General features: G+C 57.4%; 1 long non-coding RNA gene across 1 annotated transcript; it reads left to right on the plus strand.

Annotated features, from left to right (window-relative positions):
- The first annotated feature begins 259 nt into the window (after positions 1–259).
- Positions 260–5,392, plus strand: LOC124110167 (uncharacterized). The gene is made up of 3 exons (XR_006857195.2): positions 260–338; positions 1,346–1,563; positions 2,056–5,392. It is a non-coding gene; the product is annotated as an uncharacterized LOC124110167 (long non-coding RNA).
- Positions 5,393–10,525: the final 5,133 nt, after the last annotated feature.

Genomic DNA, 10,525 nt, shown 5'->3' on the forward strand with positions numbered 1-10,525 from the left:
TACCCCCAGGAAGTTGGGTTTTGCGGGGTCCAGCAGGTGTCCCCACACCTCTCTGGTCTTGAAGTCTCCAATTAAGAACGCTGTTTGTGTATCTGTGTGACCTCACTGTCCTCAAGGGCTGGCACTCAACTTGGCGCTCAGGACCCAGCACCCCCTCCCCGTTCTGGAGGCTGGAGGATGGGCAGCTCCAGGCACAGGAGAACCCAGGCCCCGAGGCTCTGGGAAGCCCCTCCAGTGGCTTCCAGCACAGATCGGTGGCAGCAGGAAGAGGATCAGAGCAGCCTCCACCCGGCTGGTTGGCCTGGGAGCCACCAGAGACCCTCCATGAGCCCTCAGAGGTGGGTGTACAGGACCACAGCTCCCTGTAGGGTGCAGGGAGGGGGACCCAGAAGGAACGCAGAGCTGGCAAGGTCCTTCTCTACCTGCTGCCTGCGGCATTTCCACCCACAGGCCCGGGAGGCCCTGGGACTGGCAGAAGCTGCGCCTGTCCTGCTGGAGTGCCCCGCCCAGGGCCCCCACAGAGTCCCTGCAGCTCCACGGCCAGCGCCTTTCCCCATGAGACCACCTGACCCCGTCACGGTTTGAAGGGAAGCACCCTGTCTACAGCCCTGGGGCTGTGGTGCCCTGTGGGATAGCAGTGGCCCGGCACGGGCTGTCATTTGTCCTACCCATTTGTACGCAGGACACAGAGAGCCCCCCCTCCCCATTTTATTTTCTTTAAACAAATCCACTTTCTACCTCCACGTGGAGGGTGGAGTGTGTCTGGATAACAGAGGTCTAGAAACGGAAATCATTTGTGCAGGTTTTACTGCCCTCCCCCCATGGTCACCGCTGTCCCTGCCTGGGATGACTGGGCTGGCTGTGTGTTCCCAAGCCCTGAGATTCCCTCCCGCCAGCCGAATGGACTTGTTCCCTCTTTCCTTCTCTGCTTTCCTCTCTCTTCCTCCCTTGCTGATCATAACACCTGCGAACAGCCAACAGAATTTCAGAATGGTTCTGTCTTATTAATGAGGGTTCAGTGCCTCGGTTCTGGAGCTCTGAGACAGGGGTGGGAACCAACATTTCCCTGCCTGGTAGAAAGCAGGGATTAGTCCAGGGCGCCGAGTTCTTTTTAAGGAACTTTAGCATGGAGACCCTGGGGGCAGCCCACGGGCCAGCAGAGACCCCAGCAGAGACCCCACGGGGAGAGCAGGAATTCAGAGCAGGGGAAGGCTGCGGGTGAGAGAGGCTGAGCTCCAGGCAGGACTGAGGAGACCCCTGCTGGGGGCTGGAGCCAGGCTGCCCACCCTGCTAGGCTGCCTTGGGCCCTCCCAGGAGGTTTGCTGATTTGCGAGACCCTTCCCAGGTTTTCCCCAACCCCATCCCCGGACCTGCCACCCCATCATGCTGCATCGGCTCACAGTGGTGAAGGTCAGCCACCTAGGGAGCAGCCAGAGGAGCACAAGAGACTGACGGAGCAAGGACAACAGGCACAGACGCAATGGCTGCCACCAGTACTGAAAGCTACAGGAGTCTCCCTCTGTGACTGGATCTGCCCCACCTCTGGGGACCCGAAGGGCACAAGTGAGCATCCTCTCCAGGTGGCCTTTCCCGCCTGGCGCCCTCTCCCTGACTGCTCCTCCTCCAGGAGAGGAGGTGAGGGATGAGGGTCCCTGGAGCACAGTGGCCTCGTCACATTCCCATGTCCTGGTGGCCATCTCCGCCCTGGGGATTCAGGTCAAGCTGCGCCAGGCCAGGTGTGGCCTCTGGGTTGGCTGCTCGTGTCAGGCAGGGCCAGGACAGAGGGGTGGGTGGTCACAGGAAGCAACTTCAGGCTCCGCTTCAGCCGTCAGGTGGCCCTGTCAGGTGGTGACCTCCTGTTCCTGTAGGATTTCAAGTTATTGTTCATAGGACCCAGAGGAGGGGGCTTCTGCGTCACCAGGTGGAGCTGGGCTGAGGTTCTGACCCTGTGCCAATTTCAACTCCACCCTGCATTCCTGGGGTGGCACAGAGTGGCGTCGCAGGGCCTCCCGAGGGACCCTCCATTCCTAAGTCTTTGGTTCTCACTCTCCGCAGACGTCTGTGATCCTGCAGTTCCAGGCTCCGTGAAAGGGGGGCGCTGGGAGTGTGCAGTCAGTCTCCACGAGGGCGCAGCTGAGTCTGTGAGAGAAGCTCTGAGCCCAAGATTCCGTGATGCAGATGCCGCGGAGGGACGGTGAGATGGCGAGATCCGAAAATCCCCCGCAGCGAGAGGAGGACGGTTCCAGACCTCCTGGTGCCTCAGGATCTGCAGGAGGACAAGGTGGAGCAGGGGATCTCTGGGGTCCTGGTTACTGATTCATTCCGCCCCACTCCCCTGCCATGGCCCGGGTTCACCCCAGACTCTCCCCTCGAGGATCCAGGGTTCTGGGGGGTGAACCAAACATCCCAGAAGCCCCCACCTGAGGGGCTCCCCTCCTCCACCTGAGCCTGGTCAACCTGCCAGCAGAACTAGCCCTCCCAGGAAGGAGCCTGCAAACTGCCTTCTGGATTCCTCCACTCACCTCCTGGAGAATGGATCTCCAGCCCAGGGAGGGGACTGGGGAGCCGCCTGGCTTCTCTCCTCACCCCAGGCCAGGACCGGTGGTGTGTGTGTGCACCCTGACTGCCGCCCAGCTCCCCAGCGGAGCTGTCTATTGAACTAACCCAGGTTAATCCAACCCCAGGGACTCCTGCGTCTGCTCCTCACCAGGGCTAAATGGGCCCTGAAGCCCCAGGGGACAAAGCCCAGGGGGCCAAGGCCCCAGCAGACGGACACCCAGCTGAGCAGATTTTCCCCTGGGATATTAATTACAGGAGGACAGCAGGCGCACTCAGATGCCAGCAGAAATTTTCTGGTGCAGTTCGCTCAGATAAGAAGCAGCAGGAGTGGGAACCAGGGGCCCGCTGTCACTCAGCCTGTCTCCTCCTCTGATGGCCGCCCACTCCACAGGGCCCCTCCCACAGCCACTGTCTGGTCTGCGGTGCTCTCTGTGGGCTCTGAACAGGGCTGTCCTGCCAGGCCCTGTTCAGCTTCTCTGGAAGATTCTCTTCCTGGGCAGAGAGAGGCTAGAATTCCGGAGGAGCTGGGCCTTGCTTGAGTTCCCCAGGACGTCCCAGGAGGCCTCCATACCAGTCCCTGAGCAGGGAGGCAGGGGCCGGGTGCCTACAGCAGAGGGATCCAGGGTGCAGAGCCCAGCAGCCCCAGCCTTGGAGGTGAGACACTCCACTCTGTACCTCAGGAACCTCCCAGAAATGCCCCTGGCCTGGCCTGAGCCCCTGTGAGCTGCAGGGGGCTGGGATCTGACCCATGGGGCAGGGGACCCAGGCTCACAACCCAGGCTCTTCCTCAGAGGCTTCCAGCATCTTCCAGTGTAGAGCTCAGGGCCCTGTAGGCCTGTGCCCTCTCCCACTTCCAGGATGCAGAGAGCAGCCACTCTGCCTTCTCCCTGTGTGGTGCCTGTCCCCTTTGGGGGCCTCAGCTGCCCTATCCACTGCTGAAGAGCCCTGGATAGGCCAGGGTTCCTGTTCTCTCCAAAGTAGTGCTACTTACAAGGAAGCCACAGGGACCCCAAAGCAGGGCCTCAGGGAGCTGCTAATTCTTCCAAGGGACCTGGTCTCACTATCAGATTCCAGCATTGAGTGACACCATTGAGTGACACACCAAGGCAGGAGCTGGTGCCAGCAATAGCATGACTCTAGGAGGATCAAGGGGGGACCTCCCGAGCCTGAGCCACAGGCAGACCGTCTAGGCCACAGTGGGGCCCAGAGACAGTGGTTCACGGCCACCAGGGTCACACCTGACTGGGTGGAAAAGGCAGCCAGGGTTCCAGGGGTGCAGACATCCCCACCCACCCCAGGAAGCCCCCATCAGTACCCCACACCCCTCGCCTGCCTGCTCCAGGGTGGGGACGGAGCTGCTTGGGAGAGGAGAGGGAGGGTGGCTCAGGGCCAGGACCAGGGCTCACAGGGACCAGGCAGCAGGATACTCCTCAAGTCACTGTCTCAGGAGGACATGAGCAGAGGGGCCTCGCCTGCCCCAGGCCAAGGCAGGGCAGGCCTTAGGTCCAAGCCGCAGCCAGCAGCCAGCAGCCTAGTGTGGGGACGATGCCCTGTGCAGCCAGAGCGTCAGGGGACAGACCAGAGCTGAGCGGCCTCATTAGGCTCCGACCTGTTTTCCACTTCCGGCCTGCGCTGGGGTGGCTGCCATAGTAACCTCACAGACCGAGGTGACAGGCAGCTCCTGGACGTACCCAAGGAGACATCTCAGACCCCAGAGTCTGTGGGACCTGGGGAGACAAACCAGGGCCTTGAGGGAGGGGTGTCCTGGGAGAGGGGGAGCAGGGGAGGGTGCGTTTTGCGCCCCGCCCCTCCCAGCCCTTGGGGACCCTCGAACGTGGTCCTATTTAATCTTCACAACCTTACAGAGCTGCAGGTCGGCCACCTTGAGCGCCAGCTCCCTGGGCCCTGCACTCTATACCCACTGGCTCTTTGGGGGCTCCACATCCTGCTGCTGAAGGAATCATGCTCCCCATCTCCCAGGGGTCACCCTGAGCCTCTGGGAGGCACAGCCACAGGGCCACAGCTGCATGGCTCATGGTCAGTGCCCACAGGGCCACAGAGCCAGACTCCCGGGCTGCTCTTTGAATCATGGAGACCCTGATCTCTCCTGGTGCCTGCAGGCTTCTTGGAACCCATGGGTCAGAGTTCAGTCAGGACACAGGAACCGCAGCACAGTGATCTGAAGGGGTGGCATTTATTATAAAGAAAGAGCTATGGGAGGGCAGTGGCTGGTGGGAGGCAGGAGCCAACATGAACAGAATCCTAGGGCTGACACCACCTTGGAAGGTGGGGTTCAGGTCTCGTGGAGGTCTGTGGTTGCAGCCCGCCCCGCCCCCCGCGTTGGCAGAGACCACGGTTGCTTCCTGGAGGAGCCCATGCTGGACACACCTGTCAGGATCCAAGGGAGAGCGAGGGGGGACTACTGCAGGTGGAGCATCAGGAGGGTCACAGCAAGGTGGTCACCAGACCCAGGACGGGCTTGCTGCGGGTCATGCAGGCTGGGGCACAGCTGGGGCGATGCCTACTGGCTTCCTCCCTCTGAGAGAAGGTTGCAGAAGGAGCAGGAAGATGCCCAACAGCTTTCTCGCCGTGTCCCTCCAGCGCCCTCTACTGACGACGCCGAACACCGTGACCCTGTGCAGAAGGCCCCTGAGCCCCATCCAGCAAGGGCTCGCAGGGGAATCCACAGCCCAGACGCAGTAACGGACTGTGGGCCTGCAAACTACCGCCACAGGGCCACATCGGGGATGCTGCCTGTTATTGTGCAGCTCAGGATCTAAGAAGTTTTTCTGAACCTTTTTAAATGATTAAAAAATAATTTAGAGAAGAATAATCTTTTGTGACATGTGAATATTATATGAAATTCAAAATCCAGTTTTCAATTTTGTCAACTAAAACATGTAGTAATGTGTTTTCTCTCTGGTCACATAAATGCCTACATTAGATGCTTGGTTTGTTCTAAATTATATAAAAATTATCCTAAAATATTTCTTAACTGGCCTTTACAGGAAAGGTTTGATAAGTCCTGTAAAAAAGTTGACAAGGTTCTGGGGCACCCTTGGTCATCATGACCTGACCACTCCCAGCCCTCCTCACTGTGCAGTCTGGGCTGTCACACCCCGGCCAGCAAAGCCTCCGAATTTGCTCTGAGCCAGGAGACCAAAGAGAAGTCCATTTAGGGACCCTCACCCTGACAACCTCTGACAGCAGTCCAGGTTGGAAAAGGAGGACAGACATTCTCCAAAATGTAGTCTTCTTTCGTAGGGTTTGGCCCAAGAGAGAGGTCACTGTCGCCTCCAGAGCCAGTGGGAGGAGGAGGGTGAAGGGATTAGATGCTGTTGATGTGCCTCAAGTGACAGGGATAAAACCAGCTCCTGACCAGACCTGAGTTTACCCTGGTGCCAGGGACCATATGCCCCTCATTCCGGGAATCACGGAGACACCCCCATGCCAGCCCCCCTACCCTTTGCAGGACCATGTTCTTCACAATATTCCACTTGAGCCTAAGTTGACCTCGCGCTCATTATGTCTGGGGATCATTCCAGAGACGGGGAAACTGGGGCCAGAAAGATTCACCAAATAGCGCACAGAGGAAATGGACATAGCAGGAAATTTACAAGGAACAGGCCTGACCTCTGGTTTCAGCCCCACATCTCTGAGTCCTGGATATCTCTGAGTCTCCTTCAACACCTGGAAACTGCTACCTGCACCAGGTCCAGTGCCCTGCACACATTGGTCTACCTTGGTTACTCTGTCTGTAAAATGGATCACTGCAAGATCTAAATTAGAAAATCCAGCTGAAGCCCCTGGCACATAGAAGGTGTCCATGGTACTCAATAGAGGACCCAAACTATCTGACCCAAATCACCCCATGTTGCATCCCCATGAGCAGAGCAGCCTTCCCCATGCCAACATGTCTGACGCCAATGGAGTTCCAGTGGCCGAGGCCTGCCAGCCACCAGGCAGCTCCGGGGAGGAGGTTTCTGGTCTCAGTGAGCAGGAAGGCCCTGCACAGTGCCTGTCTCCCGTATTAATTGCATTCGTATCTGGAACAGATGGAGGGGGGTGTCTATTTTTTCTCCCTGTTTTTCAAAGAGCTTTGGTCCAGGAGATAACTCTGTAATTAAAAGAAGAGAAATGCAAAACAATCCTTTTCGACAGACTGCGCCATCTTCTCTCCCTTGTAAATCTATTAATGAATTGTCTTTGCAAAGATAAAGCCGTTATTGAAACCTGGTAACCAGTTTGCCATGAGGCAAAAAGATTGTCATTGTAGTTCAAGACCTGAAGAGGGGATGAAAAATATATTAATCAGCTTAGTTCTGTGCATCCATACAAAAATAAGACATAGATACTGGTTGCCTAGGAATGTGGCATTTGCCAATAGACCCTGGCTGCCTTGGGAGACCCTGGTTTTCTTTCTTTCTGGGGCTTGTTTATAACCTCGAGCAGAGATTTGGATATTGAGTTTCCTATGGACCCAGAGCAGAGGCGAGGAGAATTGAAATGAGACAGTGGCAGGAGTTTGGGTTCAACAAGATCCTGAGAATCCCTCTACCTTCCTCAGAGCCTGTGAGGTGGGACTAATGCCCCGGCTTGGGGAAGAACATGACCTAAACCTGTAGATGAGGGCCAGAGTGGACCTCTGCCTAGGCTGGGCTTCCTAGAAGCTGAGCCGAGAAGGGCTTCACAGGACATGCAAGATGACTGGGGGCTACTCTCAGGAGAAGGGGCAGCACAGGGCGGGCAAGGCTGTGGGCTCAGCTGCGGAGCTCTAGTGCCATGTGGCAGCTCATGGCTGTCCCACCAAGGGCCACGAGCTGGATCCCTGTAACCCTGTCAGTCAGTGATGAGCCAGGGATCATCCCAGTGAGCCCAGGAACAGCCCCGCATTCCTAAGCGAGTCACCGTTGGCTCAGTCCAGCTGAGGACAGTTCTCCGGTAAAGGGTCCAGCTGTGAGCTGGTAGCAGCTACCGCTCACCACAGCTGGAAAAAGTTGGCTGGGCTCTGGGCAGGTCCCATAGGACCTTCCTCAACTCCCCCAACTCTGAGTCCACTGGCAGCCACAGGTGCACGTTCCTCCCATCTGGCCCCTTTTTCCCTGGGACCCTGGCTCAGCCTTCTCACTTTTCCTGGTTCTTCAAAAAACGATGCTACTGGCCAGTTCATGGTGGGCGGAGCCCCAGACTCAGCCAATCCGCTTTGCATTCGTCTGGCACAGTGATTGGTCCAGGGGTGGGTGGGGCCAGAGGCTGGCAGCTGATGCAGACCGATGCAGACCCACTTCACCTGTAAGGGATTTAATGAGTGAATATCTCCAGAGAAACTCGGAAGAAATGGGCGTTCTGAGTGGCTCCCACATTGGGGCTAATACAAATAAAACTGCTTGTAATAGACCTCTTGTGGGTGTGTGCTTCATTTCTCTGGGGAAAAGAGCCAGAAACACCGTCATGGATAGTAGAGGTTTAACTGCACGAGAGGCCGCCAAATTTGTTTTCCAAAGTAGCTGCACCTGCCCGCCTTCCCGTCCGCATGCAGGGGAGCCCCGGCGGCGACAGCACTCTGGTACGGTCGGTTACACCCATTTTATCCCCGTTCGTGGGAATGGAGTACCTCATTGTGGATTTATTGGGCATGTCCCTGTGAACTAGGAATATTGTCCATCTTGTCATGAGCTTATTGATTCTCATGAATCTACGGGGAACTGCCTGTTGGAGTATTTTGACCATTTTCATTTCGTCTCACAGAGAGGACTTTGTACACTTTGCTGGGTTGGATTTTGGGGTGTATTTGGGAGGTTGTTAGGATACTAAATAGAATTTACATTTCACTTGCTGTGTTTGTGGTTGTTGCTACACAGAGAGATGCAACTGATTTACACACAGTGACTAAAACGCCCCTCCATCAGCAGAAAAAGTCTGTGCTAAACAAACTCTCAGGCATTTATTGGAGCTTCCTGGGTCCACTTAGGCCCATGGGATGGGAAGGATGGAGGGAGGAGGAAGCTTTTCTCACCTGCCAAATGGGGATGGGGCGAAGAGCTGCCTCATGTAGCCCTCAGGACATGCTAGGCCCTGGGTTCAATGTGTGTGTGTGTGTGTGTGCACGCATGTGCACGTGTGTTCACGTGTGCACATACATAGCTGTGCGTTCATTCCTTCTATCCTTAGAGTCACCTCATGATGCAGGAACTATCCTTACTCACTCCATTTTACCTGGGGAAACTGAGGCACACGGCTTGTGTAACTCAGTGAAGGTCACCTGGCCAGTCAATGTGGAGCCAGCTTCAGATACAGCTGGCCTGGTCCTCCTGTCTGTTCCAGCCCCCGTTCCATCTGCCTCCAGCAGCTCCTCCAAGACGACCTTGAAGGTTGATTGATGTAGTTTCTCAGCTGAGCTGAGCCCGGCACAGGGTCAGGGCACAGTGAGCGCTTAGGGGGTAGGGGTGGTACCGCCCTGCATTCTGGGGAAACAGATTGGCCAGACACAGAGCTGGCCCTTGAGGGGCTTCCAGGCCCATGGAGAAGATGGAGGAGCAGATTGTCACTCATGGAGCTGGCGGAGTTCAGGGGCTGAGGGAGTCCAAGGAGGGAGGCGAGAACAACAGAGAAGGAACCGCCACTGCCAAAGCCTGGTGGCCAGGAGGGGCACCAGGAGGAGGAGCCCAGAGAGTCACAGGGACCCCAGGACACAGGGGACAGAGCCCCCTTCCTCTTACTGAGCCGCCCACTCAGGGGCGATTCTCTGGGCAGGCCCTGGAGTGGCCAGGCTCTGCCACCTCCCCAGCCACATCTGCCATCCTGTCCCTTTCCCTCTGAGGTGGTTCCATTTTGTTAAATGATGAAGTGGCCTCATTATGGAAGCTTCCAGCTCATTAACTGTCCAGGAGGGAATGAGAGAGGGAGTACTCAAGACAGAACCCCTCCCAAGAGTCCCTGCCTGAAGGCACAGCCTCAGGAGGAGCTGGGGAGGGGCCTGGTGGTCAGCCCTGAGGCCTCCATCCGTGCCTCCAGGGGACCAGGTGGAGGGACCACATCCCACTCCACAGGAAAGGTCACCTGGGATGCTTCCGGGTCCCTTTTGTCCTTCAAGAGCAGGACCAAGACATGCTGGGCTCTAAGGAGTGGACCTGAGGACCCGGGGCCAGAGCAGGGGAGAGTGTGGCCTGGCGTTCTGGGATCAGGAAGGGCTCCCCGGCCAGTTCCACGTGCCTCCGCTCACCCAGGGCTCATTCTCCCAGCATGAGAAGCAGGACCGCCATCCCTCCCCAGGGTGGAATCGGAGGGCTGTGGAGGGCCTGGAGCAGGACTGTGGAAGGGAGCCATCATGGGTGGGCCACAGGATGACGGTGGCTGGGTGCTGGCTCTGGGATGTGTCCTTTCTCTGTAAAAGAGAGAGGCAGAGACATCATAAAACCTAGGTGAGGACGGTCCCCAGCCCTGGGCCAAGGACATGTTTACTGCTCTCTGTCCCCAACCCCTAATTAGCATCGAAACTAGAATCTAGGTGCCCAATCCACCCTCTTCCTCTCTGTACCGTGACAAAGATGGCGGGACCGGAGGCCCCAGGTGTCCTCTCCATTCCCTGCTGAATTATGCAGAGAATGGGGGAGGGCTGTTCCTGGCAGGGACCAGCATGAACAAAGACTGGGAGGTAGGATATGGGGGGCAGGAGGGGTGGTAAGGAGGCAGTCCTGACCGAAAGGCAGGATGCGTGTTGGGGATGAGGGACAGATGTCACCATCTGCAAGAGGTAGTGAGGCTGTGCCCGGTCCACCCCTCAGGCAGACACAGGCTAGGTGGGCAGAGAGGCCCCGTGGCTGGAGACAGGGAAGGTGGAGGGTCCTTGCTTGGCTGGGTCTGTTCCCTGGGGAGGTTGGGAGGCGGAGCCCAGAAGAGGGCTGCTCTGCCCTGACCTTGGGGCTCAAGGGTGGACCCTGAGCAGTCAGGGTGGTGCACACTCTCA

The sequence above is a fragment of the Marmota monax genome, unplaced genomic scaffold (genome assembly GCF_021218885.2).
Source record: "Marmota monax isolate L192 unplaced genomic scaffold, Marmota_monax_Labrador192_F-V1.1 WCK01_AAM20220418_F8-fsc00008, whole genome shotgun sequence".
Taxonomy (NCBI): Eukaryota; Metazoa; Chordata; class Mammalia; order Rodentia; family Sciuridae; genus Marmota; species Marmota monax.